We start from the raw sequence: 11,730 nt of genomic DNA on the forward strand, positions 1-11,730 counted from the left end.
AAAGCCTTTGACAAGGTCCCTCACCGAAAGCTTTTAAGCAAAGTAAGCAGTCATGGGATAAGAGGGAAGGTCCTCACATGGAGCTGTAAGTGATTAAAAGATAGAAAATAAGGGTAGGAATAAATGTTCAGTTTTCAGAATGGAGAGAGGTAAATAGTGGTGTCCCACAGGGATGTGTACTAAGACCAGTCTTATTCAACATATTCACAAATAATCTGGAAAAAGGGGTAAACAGTGAAGTGTAAAATTTGCAGATGATACAAAACTACTCAAAATAATTAAGTCCAAAGGAGACTGTGAAGAGTTACAAAGGGATGTCATAAAACTGGGTGACTGGGTAACAAAATGGCAAATGAAATTCAATAATGATAAATGCAAAGTAATGCACATTGGAAAACATAATCCCAACTATACATATAAAATGATGGTGTCTAAATTAGCTGTTAGTGCTGAAAAAAAAGTATTATTTTGGTCATTGTAGATAGTTCTCTCCTTAAAAACCTCCACTCAACGTGCAGCAGCAGTCAAAAAAGCTAACAATGTTGGGAATTCTTAGAAAAGGGACAGATAATAAGACAGAAAATAACATATTGCCTCTCTGTAAATCCATGGTACGCTCACATCTTGAATACTGTGTGCAGATCTGGTCGCCCCATCTCAAAAAAGATGCATTAGAATTGGAAAAGGTACAGAAAAGGGCAAAAGAAAAAAAATTAGGTGTATGGAACAGCTTCCATATGAAGAGAGATTGATAAGACTGAGACTTTTCAGCTTAGAAAAGAGACAACGGCGGGGGAGGGGGAGAAGAGAGATATGATAGAGGTCTATAAAAGCATGTCTGACGTAGAGAAAGTGAATAAGGAAGTGCATTTTACTCCTTCTCATAATACAAAAACTAGGGGTCACCAAATGAAATTAATAGACATCAGGTTTAAGACAAACAAAAGGAAGTATTTCTTCACACAACACACAGTCAACTGTGGAACTCTTTGCCAGAAGCTATTGTGAAGGACAAGACTATATCCGGGTTCAAGAAAGAACTAGATAAGTGCATGGAGGATAGGTCCATCAACAGCTATTAACCAGGATGGGCAGGGATGGTGTCCCTAGTCTCTGTTTGCCAGAAGCTGGGAATGGGCGACAGGGGATGGATCACTTGATGATTACCTGTTCTGTTCATTCCCTCTGGGGCACCTGGCACTGGCCACTGTCTGAAGACAGGATACTGGGCTAGATGGACCGTTGGTCTGACCCAGTATGACCATTCCTATGTAGGAGCCTCCTCCAGTACTTTACTGGAAGAAAGTCAATTCACATTAGGACTGATAGATTCTGCTTCAAACCCAATTCTTAAGTCATTGTAATTTGTACATTTTGCCAGTAGGTGGCACAACATACCTAGTAGTTTACTGTAAAATTGAGATGAACTCTTTCAACAGAAATGTCTAGAATAAATTTCTTTTATTGAACACCTGGCATGTAAGACAAGGTTGACCTAGTTTTTGTTTTAATTTACATTCCAAATATCTGTGGCATGTATGTACTCCGTAACACAACTGTATTTGAGCTTTATAATTTGTGTCACATTCCTTTACATAGAAAACTTATTAAATATGAACCAGATGGGTTTCCTGGGTAATAGAAGGAGCAAAAAAAGTGAAGCGGGTGCTAAACATTTTGGGAATAGAGGGGAGACAGATCAGGGAGCTCTTACTTGGGCAATGTATTTGGACGATGATGATCACCAATATTAGTTACGTCACGCCTACAAAAGCAACACACATCAGGCAAGTTAAATACCAAGAATCGTTAGTTACACACCAGTTTTCTAGTTTTCCTAAATACATAAATATGCAATAATGGAGCAGCGCATACAACATAGCAGGCTACAGACCCACATTGCTGTGCAATGAGCCACAGTTAGCCTTATCTCTCTCTGTTCCCCCACAGTCAGTATTCTGGCCAAACAGATCAATTATATTGAAATACCTTTTCTTTTTCTGGGTGGCTTTTCATATTCCAATTCCCCTGTCACTTACTAAAGCATAGACAATAATTTTAAGAGCACAGGCCTAGGGACTGGCTGACCTGGTTCTACTCCTAACATACTCATTAGATAACTGAAAGCAAGTTTCTTAGCCCTTTCACACCTCAGTTTTCCTCTCTGAACCTTTATAAAGCACTTGGAGATCATTGGAGGAAAAGCAAATTGTGATTCTTAGCACTGGAGTGAAGGAAAACCATCCCTAAATTTTCAGAGTAGCAGCCGTGTTAGTCTGTATCCGCAAAAAGAAGAACAGGAGGACTTGTGGCACCTTAGAGACTAACAAATTTATTAGAGCATAAGCTTTCGTGGACTACAGCCCACTTCTTCGGATGCATAACATCCGAAGAAGTGGGCTGTAGTCCACGAAAGCTTATGCTCTAATAAATTTGTTAGTCTCTAAGGTGCCACAAGTCCTCCTGTTCATCCCTAAATTGTAGAAAATAGGTCAGCTGGCAGCCAGCTTAAATTTTTACAATGGATGTTTAGCCTGGGCAGTATGCAAGTCCCAGTAGATAATGATTCATCTTCATCAGGACAGCCTGGCTGAAATATTCGCTGGGAACTATAGGTTTTATGGGCTGCACTTCTGCACTAAAGATGTGGCAACTCCAGGCCACCTGGCAGTCCTAAATTCCACCCAGGCCAGTAAGGTGTTCAGTCAATATCTGCCTTGTAACTCTGGGTGTCTTGTGGCTGTGCAACTTTGGTTCAGGACTCTGAACCCATAGCTTACCAGCACTCACAACCCTCACCCTGGCTTTGCCCAACTTGGATACTCCTTGCAGGCTGACTGTAGAACACTTCCAGCCCAGAATTTGCCCCCAAATCCTCATCCTGAAGGTTCTAGTCACTCTCACAAAACAGAACATGACACAGGTGTAATGATGCTGGTTCTGGCGGGAACCAACTGAGAATGCCAATTTGTTGTCCTACAAACTTATACAGGATAGTTTAAGGGGTCAAGACAAAGATGCCACATTTATTATTAATCTGTAACTATTAGCAAATACCTCAATGCTTATACACATACACTCACACACACCAAAATGTTCTGCAGCTGCTGGATAGTTACCAGTCCTGATTGTAGTTTGAGTTCACAGCTTGGGATCGTAGCTCGTTGCAGCTAACTGGCCAGGAAAGCTGAGCACGAGGAGGAGCTGGGTCTCTGTCAGGCACGCACCAATGCTCCTTGATGTTGATAGCAGAACGTTACCCAAAATCTCTCATCTCACCCTTCCTTTTTTTATAGGCTTTTAGTTTGGATTCAAAGTCTTTAGGTCTCGCTGTGTCACGCCGCCTCTGGGTTTGGTGCTTGATCACCTGTCAATTGCAGGCGTGACTGTCAGCCTGGGACCTGGCTTTGATCTTCCTTCTGTTGTTTTTTCTTTTTAGGGTGGATGCTTCTTGCTTGAGTTAGGGCTGTTGTCTAGTTCTTCAGCCATTGGTATTTGAACTTTATCTCATCAGGACGGGCTGGTGCTGGAGGTTGATTCTATCACCCATACATACCTCATTCACACATCTCAACTAGACTAATAAAATTGCAATATGGCTTGCAAAAATGGAGGCTGCAGCACAAGCCTTCTACAAAATGGAGTCAGCATTTTAAAATGGGTTTTGAATTACAATATTGCACAGAAGTTACAATGTAGGCAAAATGGCAAGTGTAATGAAATGGTGAACAGAAGTTACAATGGTACAGTGAATAACTAAAAACAATTTCATTCACATTGGTTCTACAAATTCAGGACAAATCACTTAAAACAGGGCAGTTAGAGCCAGAGGCTGTGGTTTTTCCACCTCTAAGGCAAACCAAACCAGCCAGCCAAAGAGGACTTTGGTCTCACCCCACTGGCTAACCACAAGTTATACAAGCAATTCCCTTAGATACTCCAGTTTCCCAGTATCACCACCAGTGTCACTCGTTATGGGGACAAATGGTTATGAAAACCAGTCTCCCAGTAAAAGAAAAAAGGTTCTCCCAATCCCAAAGGACCAAGACCCAGACCCAGGTCAATATAGAAATCAGATCTTACCCACAAATCTAAAATGCAAAGGTTTATTCATAAAAGGAAAAAGATATAGATGAGAGCTAGAATTGGTTAAATGGAATCAATTACATGCAGTAATGGCAAAGTTCTTGGTCCAGGCTTGCAGCAGTGATAGAATAAACTGCAGGTTCAAATCAAGTCTCTGGAGTACATCCACAGCTGGGATAGGTCATTCAGTCCTTTGTGTAGAGCTTCTGTTTGTAGCAAAGTCCCTGCAGAGGTAAGAAGCAGGATTGAAGACAAGATGGTGATGAGGCATCAGCCTTATATAGTCTTTTTCAGGTGTAGGAACACCTCTTTGTTCTTACTGTGGAAAATTACAGCAAAATGGAGTCTGGAGTTACATGAGCAAGTTTCTGCATACTTCGCTAGTTACAAGGGTAACTCTCTCAATGGGTCAGTTGTACAGCTGATGGTCCTTAATGGGCCATCAAGCAGGCTAGGCAAAGCTAACACCAACTTGTCTGGGATGTTCCCCAGAAGCATAGCAGAATTTTGAAATACAGATAGTATAGAGCCAATATTCATAACTTCAACTACCACATTGATACACACATATAGACAGAATGATTATAACAAGACAACTGTAGCCTTGTCTTAGACACCTCATTTGACCCCCTATATACAAGATTTGGTGCCAGTACAGGACTTTGGTTGCAACCATGTTCTATATGGTCCCAGATTATGTCAATAACATCACACCCATTCCTGAGTGCACTCATGTCCCCTCTCTGACTTTTGTATCCGCGACTGTATACCCCTAATGCTTCCAGTCTTCTCCTAGGGAACAGACCCTCCATTCTCTCAATACTCTAGGGGGTACTTGGGGCACCTGTTGTGGTTTACCTATGTACACTCCCTCCCCCAAGAATTCCCTCTGAAACGCCCCGGTTTGCCGCTCCTGTTCGCCAGTTCAGGACTTCGCCAGCCACATGGGTCTATATACCACACAGCACAGATTAGCCCCACCCCACACATGTGACATACATGGAAAACATTCACAAATTTCAAACTCCAGCGAACAGCAGGCCAAACATTCGCATGAACAACAGACACCTGAAAACAAAGATTGGCTACTGCCTTCTACACTCTATAAAAGTCCATCACATCACATAACAACAAAAAAGAAAAAGATAAAACTTCTTTGCATGCTGGCCTGCGCCCCGTCGAAGCCAGAGAGGGACTCTGGTGGGTGGCGTGCACCTGCCACCGCGGCTGCCGCAAGGGGCGGGTAAGAGAGTGCCGGCAGCAAACTGCCCCTGCCCGTCAGGGTGGCCAAGCAGTCTAAGGCACTGCGTTCAGATCGCAGTCTCCCCCAGAGGCATGGGTTCAAATCCCACCCCTGACAAGCCCTCTCTTTCCACCCTCTCGGGCCTGTGGCAGTGCTGCTCTGCGGTGCTTTTTCTTTGACTCCCACCTAAAGGGGCCCCTCCCAGCTTGGTCAGGGTGGCCGAGTGGTCCAAGGCACTGCGTTTAGGCCGCAGTCTCCTCCAGAGGCATGGGTTCAAATCCCACTCCTGGCAGCAAACTGCCCCTGCCCGTCAGGGTGGCCAAGCAGTCTAAGGCACTGCGTTCAGGTCGCAGTCTCCCCCAGAGGCATGGGTTCAAATCCCACCCCTGACAAGCCCTCTCTTTCCACCCTCTCGGGCCTGTGGCAGTGCTGCTCTGCGGTGCTTTTTCTTTGACTCCCACCTAAAGGGGCCCCTCCCAGCTTGGTCAGGGTGGCCGAGTGGTCCAAGGCACTGCGTTTAGGCCGCAGTCTCCTCCAGAGGCATGGGTTCAAATCCCACTCCTGACAGCCGCTTGCCAGCCTTTTGTTTCGTTGGGGCTGCCTTCGGTCCTTTTGGGGCAGGCGGTTGCTGTGGATCTCGTCAGAGGCGGACTTCCCACTTCCTCTCCTGGGGTTTCGGGGAAAAGGTGTCACCACGCTGGCCTGCGCCCCGTCGAAGCCAGAGAGGGACTCTGGTGGGTGGCGTGCACCTGCCGCCGCCGCAAGGGGCAGGTAAGAGAGCGCCGGCAGCAAGCTGCCCTTGCCCGTCAGGGTGGCTGAGCGGTCCAAGGCGCTGCATTCAGGTCGCAGTCTCCCCGGAGGCGTGGGTTTCGAATCCTACCCCTGACAGGCTCCTCTCTGCCTGCCGTGCCGGTAGGCGTTCCCCACCTGCCTTTTGGTGGCTGGGAGCCATGGGCCCTTTTCTTGGCGCTAGGTAAGGGGCCGCCGGAGCGGGCCTCCACTTCCGGTGCGCCTGAGCGTTGGCCTCCTGGCCGACAGCTAGCGGCGGGACCTCCCGCAGGCTGTCAGGGTGGCCGAGCGGTCTAAGGCGCTGCGTTCAGGTCACAGTTTCCCCCGGAGGCATGGGTTTGAATCCCACCCCTGACAAGCCCTCTGTTTCCACCTCCTGTGGCGGTGCTGCTCTGCGGTGCTTTTTCTTTGACTCCCACCTAAAGGGACCCCTCCCAGCTTGGTCAGGGTGGCCGAGTGGTCCAAGGCGCTGCGTTTAGGCTGCAGTCTTCTCCAGAGGCGTGGGTTCAAATCCCACTCCTGACAGCCGGTTGCCAGCCTTTTGTTTCGTTGGGGCTGCCTTCGGTCCTTTTGGGGCGGGCGGTTGCTGTGGATCTCGTCAGAGGCGGACTTCCCACTTCCTCTCCTGGGGTTTCGGGGAAAAGGTGCCGCCCCGCTGGCCTGCGCCCCCTCGAAGCCAGAGAGTGACATACCTCATAGTGCCCACGTGGATGTGTAGCATGGGGTAGTGGTGAGTGGGTGGGTGGTCCTCCCCAATCCTGCCGTATCATCTCGGGACACGCCGCGGTAGACCGCATACCTTCTTGGATGCCATTTCAGGTCGCCAGGGTGCCTCCGTCCCGCTCTGAATACAGTCTCTTACCACTACTACTCTCGTTTCCTCCTTTGAGTGCTGGCTGTGATTCTCTCAGCCTTGTGGTACATGGGTTCTCCTCCTCCATCTTTGGGGGTGAGTCCTTCTTGCTCATTGCCAGGGCAGGATATCAGTTCTCCATCACCATGGTGGGTGGTTTGGGATTAGGGTAGGTGCACCGCCTGCTGCCAGAAATAACCAGCAACCAGTGTCCTCCCTGTACCAGAGCCTTATCCTCTTCCCCCGGGGGCGTGACCACAGTTCTCTCTAGCTGGATATCCTCAACCTTGGGAATCACCCGATGAATACTGTCAATGATTTCCTTATGTGCATGGATTCTCCTCAGCCTAGCCACCTCCTGTTGCTCTTCCACCTTCTTCCTGAGAGAGTCCACCAGTAGGCACCTCTGACACTGGATGGTCCCTTCAGCCTGTCTTTCTGTCAGTGGGAAATGCAGGCCACAGTCTCTGCAAAACCACACCAGGATCTGCGTAGAGGCTTTCATAGTTAGGTTCTCTGTCTGGATAAAGGTGCAGGTTGAGGAGACAGGAGCAGTGTTGGCACTGGTGATGAGGCCCTTCCTAACCTTAAGGATTATAGTATGACTCCCTTTCCCAAACTCCCCTGTTTGCAAGCTCCCCTTGGTGCCTTAGGGCTTGGCTACACTTGTGACTTAGTGCGCAATAAAGGAGCCCCGTGTGCACTAGCTCACTCCCTGTCCACACTGGCAAGGCATGTAGAGCGCTCTGACTCCGCAGCTAGAGTGCTCCTGGTAATCCACCTCGGCGAGAGGAATAACGTTTGCTGCGCCTTGACTACAACGCACGGTGTGAACGAGGTGTTGCATTAGTGCGCTCTGATTGGCCTCTGGAAACATTCCATAATCCCTTTAAGTCAAGTGGCCACTGTTGTCATTGCTTTGACCTCCTGTAGGAATGAGGAAATGCCCTTTCAAAGCTCCATTTCTGACAGCTGGCATACAAGCTGTTACTGTGGAATGCTGTGGGTGAGAGAGAGAGGCCGGGAGCGGGAGGTCTGCTGCTATCTGAACTTACAAGACAGTATGGTGACCTGCTATCAGCCCCCCCAAAAACCCACTCTCTCTCCCCCCCCCCACATACACACAACACACTCCTTGTAACACTCCACCACACCCCATTTGAAAAGCACGTTGCAGCCACTTGCATGCTCGGATAGTGACCACAATGCACTGCTCTCTGTGGCTGTTGCAAAAGCTGCTAATGTGGCCATGCCAGTGCGCTGTCAGCTGTCAGTGGGGACAAACTACAGCGCCTTCCCTACTGTGCTCTACAAAGGCTGGTTTAACTCAAAGCGCTCTACATCTGCAAGTGTAACCATGCCCTTAGTCTCTGACTTTTAAGGCCTTCCCTCCTAGGTCAGCCCTACCCCCTCGTTAATCACACAGGGAGTATGTGCTCACAAGGCTGATTGAAGCTGATCATGGATGATCAAGGGAACAAAGGCTCAAACTGTTCCCAGCACACAATCCCAATTGACCCAATTGACCCTGTAACTGAAATAACCTGAAAGAAAGAAAAAAGAAAAACGCAAACAGCCAAACAAACTCACTCACCCCAAAGTTAGTACTCACACCTTGTTTGTTCAGCAGGCGATCTCCTTCGCCCTCTCTCAAACTCCCCTGTTTGCGGTCCCCTGTAGCTACATGCTATAATGCTTCTGTATAAAGGCATTCAGACTGTGACATTTCCTACCTTAGAGAAAAATTCTTTCAGATTTAATTTCCTAGATTTCACTCTCCTTTCATGTGTGGAACTCCTTTCCCACTGGGAATGGGATTCCTGGGAGTTCCATGCATGGAAGGAAAGCAGAATGTTGGGGTTCACAGTTATTGGATGAATTAAAGGGGAATAGGTTGCCCTAAGGCTACACGATAATAGATTATTCATTTAATATTCTGATTTTACACCATGTGCTTCCAAGTTCATAGATGCAGATAGCTTCATCAACAATGTGATGTGGAGCATCCTAAACAGAAATTGTGATTTCAGAATGTTCCCAATAAACTTGAGCTATGTGATGGGTAACACTCTCCAAATGATCCTAATAGCAATGGAAATGAGTTCCACTCAGCATGAACAGCAAGAGCTGCTAACTAAAGGTCTCTAAAGTGGGTCTGTTAAGAAAGAGTGAAATAGCAATTAATGAGATGTTGTACTTTTTTTTTAAGCTCCTTAATGTGAGACAGCTGTTGTTTAACACTTATCTGCAGAAAACAGATGCCAAGAATAACAGCTACTGCAACTAAGTATGGGTGACTAACTGTCATTGCTTTTATGGCAATGTGCCTTACAAAAAAAAAAAACCTTACATTTTTATGGAGCCTATAACCTAATTAGAGGATAGCTGCAAGCTGCTAATCTTGTATTTTTGGAGACAGTAGCTGCATCACACTGAGGAGCAAAGAAGATCTTATGAAGAATTTCCAGCAAAGAAACAGTCTAGCCAAGGTAGCATGTCACATGCAAACAGTAGTCAGGTGTTTAACATAATTTTTTCTGTATTGTTATGCCCAGTGTAAATCCATGTGGCCTGAAGCTCTAGGGCAGGGGTAGGCAACCTATGGCACGTGTGCCGAAGACGGCACGCAAGCTGATTTTCAGTGGCACTCACACTGCCCAGGTCCCGGCCAACAGTCCGGGGGGCTCGGCCTTTTAATTTAATTTTAAAAGAAGCTTCTTAAACATTTTAAAAACCTTATTTACTTTACATACAACAATAGTTTAATTATATAATATAGACTTAGAGAAAGAGACCATCTAAAAACGTTAAAATGTATTACCGGCACATGAAACCTTAAATTTGAGTGAAGTTCCTTTACTATTAAGGCCAGGGGCAGCGCTAGCTTTTTTGCCACCCCAAGCACCTTCAGTGGCATGCCTGTGGGAGGTCCCCGGTCCCGCGGCTTTGGCGTACCCGCTGCCGAATTGCCGCTGAATCCGTGGGTCCGGCAGACCTCCCGCAGGCACGCCTCCGAATGCTGCCTGACTGCTGCCCTCGCAGAGACCGGCAGGGCACCCCCTGCGTCTTGCCGCCCCAGGCACGCACTTGGAGCGCTGGTGCCTGGAGCCACTGCTGATTAAGGCATGCCAAACAGAAAGGACTTCTGTTTTACCACACTGGCTAACCAGGTCATACAAGCAATTCTCACAGATACTCCAGTTTCCCAGTATCACCACGTGCCACTCGTTATGGGGACAAATGGTTATGAAAACCAATACCCCAGTAAAAGAAAAAAAAAAAGATTCTCTCAATCGCAAAGGTCCAAGTCCCAGACTCAGGTCAATATACAAGTCAGATCTTACCCACAAATCACGCTGTTGCCGATCCTTTAGAATCTAACATCTAAAGGTTTATTCATAAAAAGAAATATAGATGAAAGCTAAAATCAGTTAAATTGAATCAATTACATACAGTAATGGGAAAGTTCTTGGTTCAGGCTTGTAGCAGTGATGGAATAAACTGCAGGTTCAAATCAAGTCTCTGGGGTACATACAAAGGTTTGGATGGGTTATTCCGTCCTTTGTGCAGAGCTTTAGTTTGTAGCAAAGTTCTTCCAAAGGTAAGAAGTAGGATTGAAGACAAAATGAAGATGATGAAGCTGCCTTTTATAGTCCTTTTGCCATGTGGAAGGACCCCTTTGTTCTTACTGTAGAAAATCACAGCAGCAATGTGGAGTTTGGAGTCACCTGGGGAAGTCATATGTCCATGCATGACTCAGTTCTTTACAGGCTGACACCATTGTTTACATATTAGTTTGAACGTTCCCAGGGAGGCTACTCATATGTGGATTGGAGTCTCCTAAGGTCCATTGTCAGTTAAGTGTTTCTTGATTGGGCACTTAAGCTGAAGAGTCCCTTTTCAATATCCATAACTGGCTGGATAACCGTACTCAGAGAGTTGTTATTAATGGTTCCCAATCCTGCTGGAAAGGTATAACAAGTGGGGTTCCGCAGGGGTCTGTTTTGGGACCGGCTCTGTTCAATATCTTCATTAACGACTCAGATATTGGCATAGAAAGTACGGTTATTAAGTTTGCGGATGATACCAAACTGGGAGGGATTGCAACTGCTTTGGAGGACAGGGTCATAATTCAAAATGATCTGGACAAATTGGAGAAATGGTCTGAGTTGAACGGGATGAAGTTTAACAAAGACAAATGCAAAGTGCTCCACTTAGGAAGAAAAAATCAGTTTCACACATACAGAATGGGAAGAGACTGTCTAGGAAGGAGTACGGCAGAAAGGGATCTAGGGGTTATAGTGGACCACAAGCTAAATATGAGTCAACAGTGTGATGCTGTTGCAAAAAAAGCAAACATGATTCTGGGATATATTAACAGGTGTGTTGTGAGCAAGACACGAGAAGGCATTCTTCCGCTCTACTCTGCTCTGGTTAGGCCTCAGCTGGAGTATTGTGTCCAGTTCTGGGCACCGCATTTCAAGAAAGATGTGGAGAAACTGGAGAGGATCCAGAGAAGAGCAACAAGAATGATTAAAGGTCTTGAGAACATGACCTTTGAAGGAAGGCTGAAAGAATTGGGTTTGTTTAGTTTGGAAAAGAGAAGACTGAGAGGGGACATGATAGCAGTTTTCAGGTATCTAAAAGGGTGTCATAAGGAGGAGGGAGAAAACTTGTTCACCTTAGCCTCTAAGGATAGAACAAGAAGCAATGGGCTTAAACTGCAGCAAGGGAGGTCTAGGTTGGACATTAGGAAAAA

At 46.5% G+C, this 11,730-nt stretch overlaps 3 non-coding genes across 3 annotated transcripts; all 3 read left to right on the top strand.

Moving 5' to 3' along the window:
• The first annotated feature begins 5,538 nt into the window (after positions 1-5,538).
• TRNAL-UAG (transfer RNA leucine (anticodon UAG)) lies at positions 5,539-5,621 on the top strand. The gene has a single exon. It is a non-coding gene; the product is annotated as a tRNA-Leu (tRNA).
• Positions 5,622-5,813: 192 nt separating this feature from the next.
• Positions 5,814-5,896, top strand: TRNAL-UAG (transfer RNA leucine (anticodon UAG)). The gene has a single exon. It is a non-coding gene; the product is annotated as a tRNA-Leu (tRNA).
• A 664-nt stretch (positions 5,897-6,560) lies between these two features.
• On the top strand, positions 6,561-6,643 carry TRNAL-UAG (transfer RNA leucine (anticodon UAG)). Its single transcript has one exon. It is a non-coding gene; the product is annotated as a tRNA-Leu (tRNA).
• The last annotated feature ends 5,087 nt before the right edge of the window (positions 6,644-11,730 follow it).

The sequence above is a fragment of the Chrysemys picta genome, chromosome 3, assembly GCF_011386835.1.
Source record: "Chrysemys picta bellii isolate R12L10 chromosome 3, ASM1138683v2, whole genome shotgun sequence".
Lineage (NCBI taxonomy): Eukaryota > Metazoa > Chordata > Testudines > Emydidae > Chrysemys > Chrysemys picta.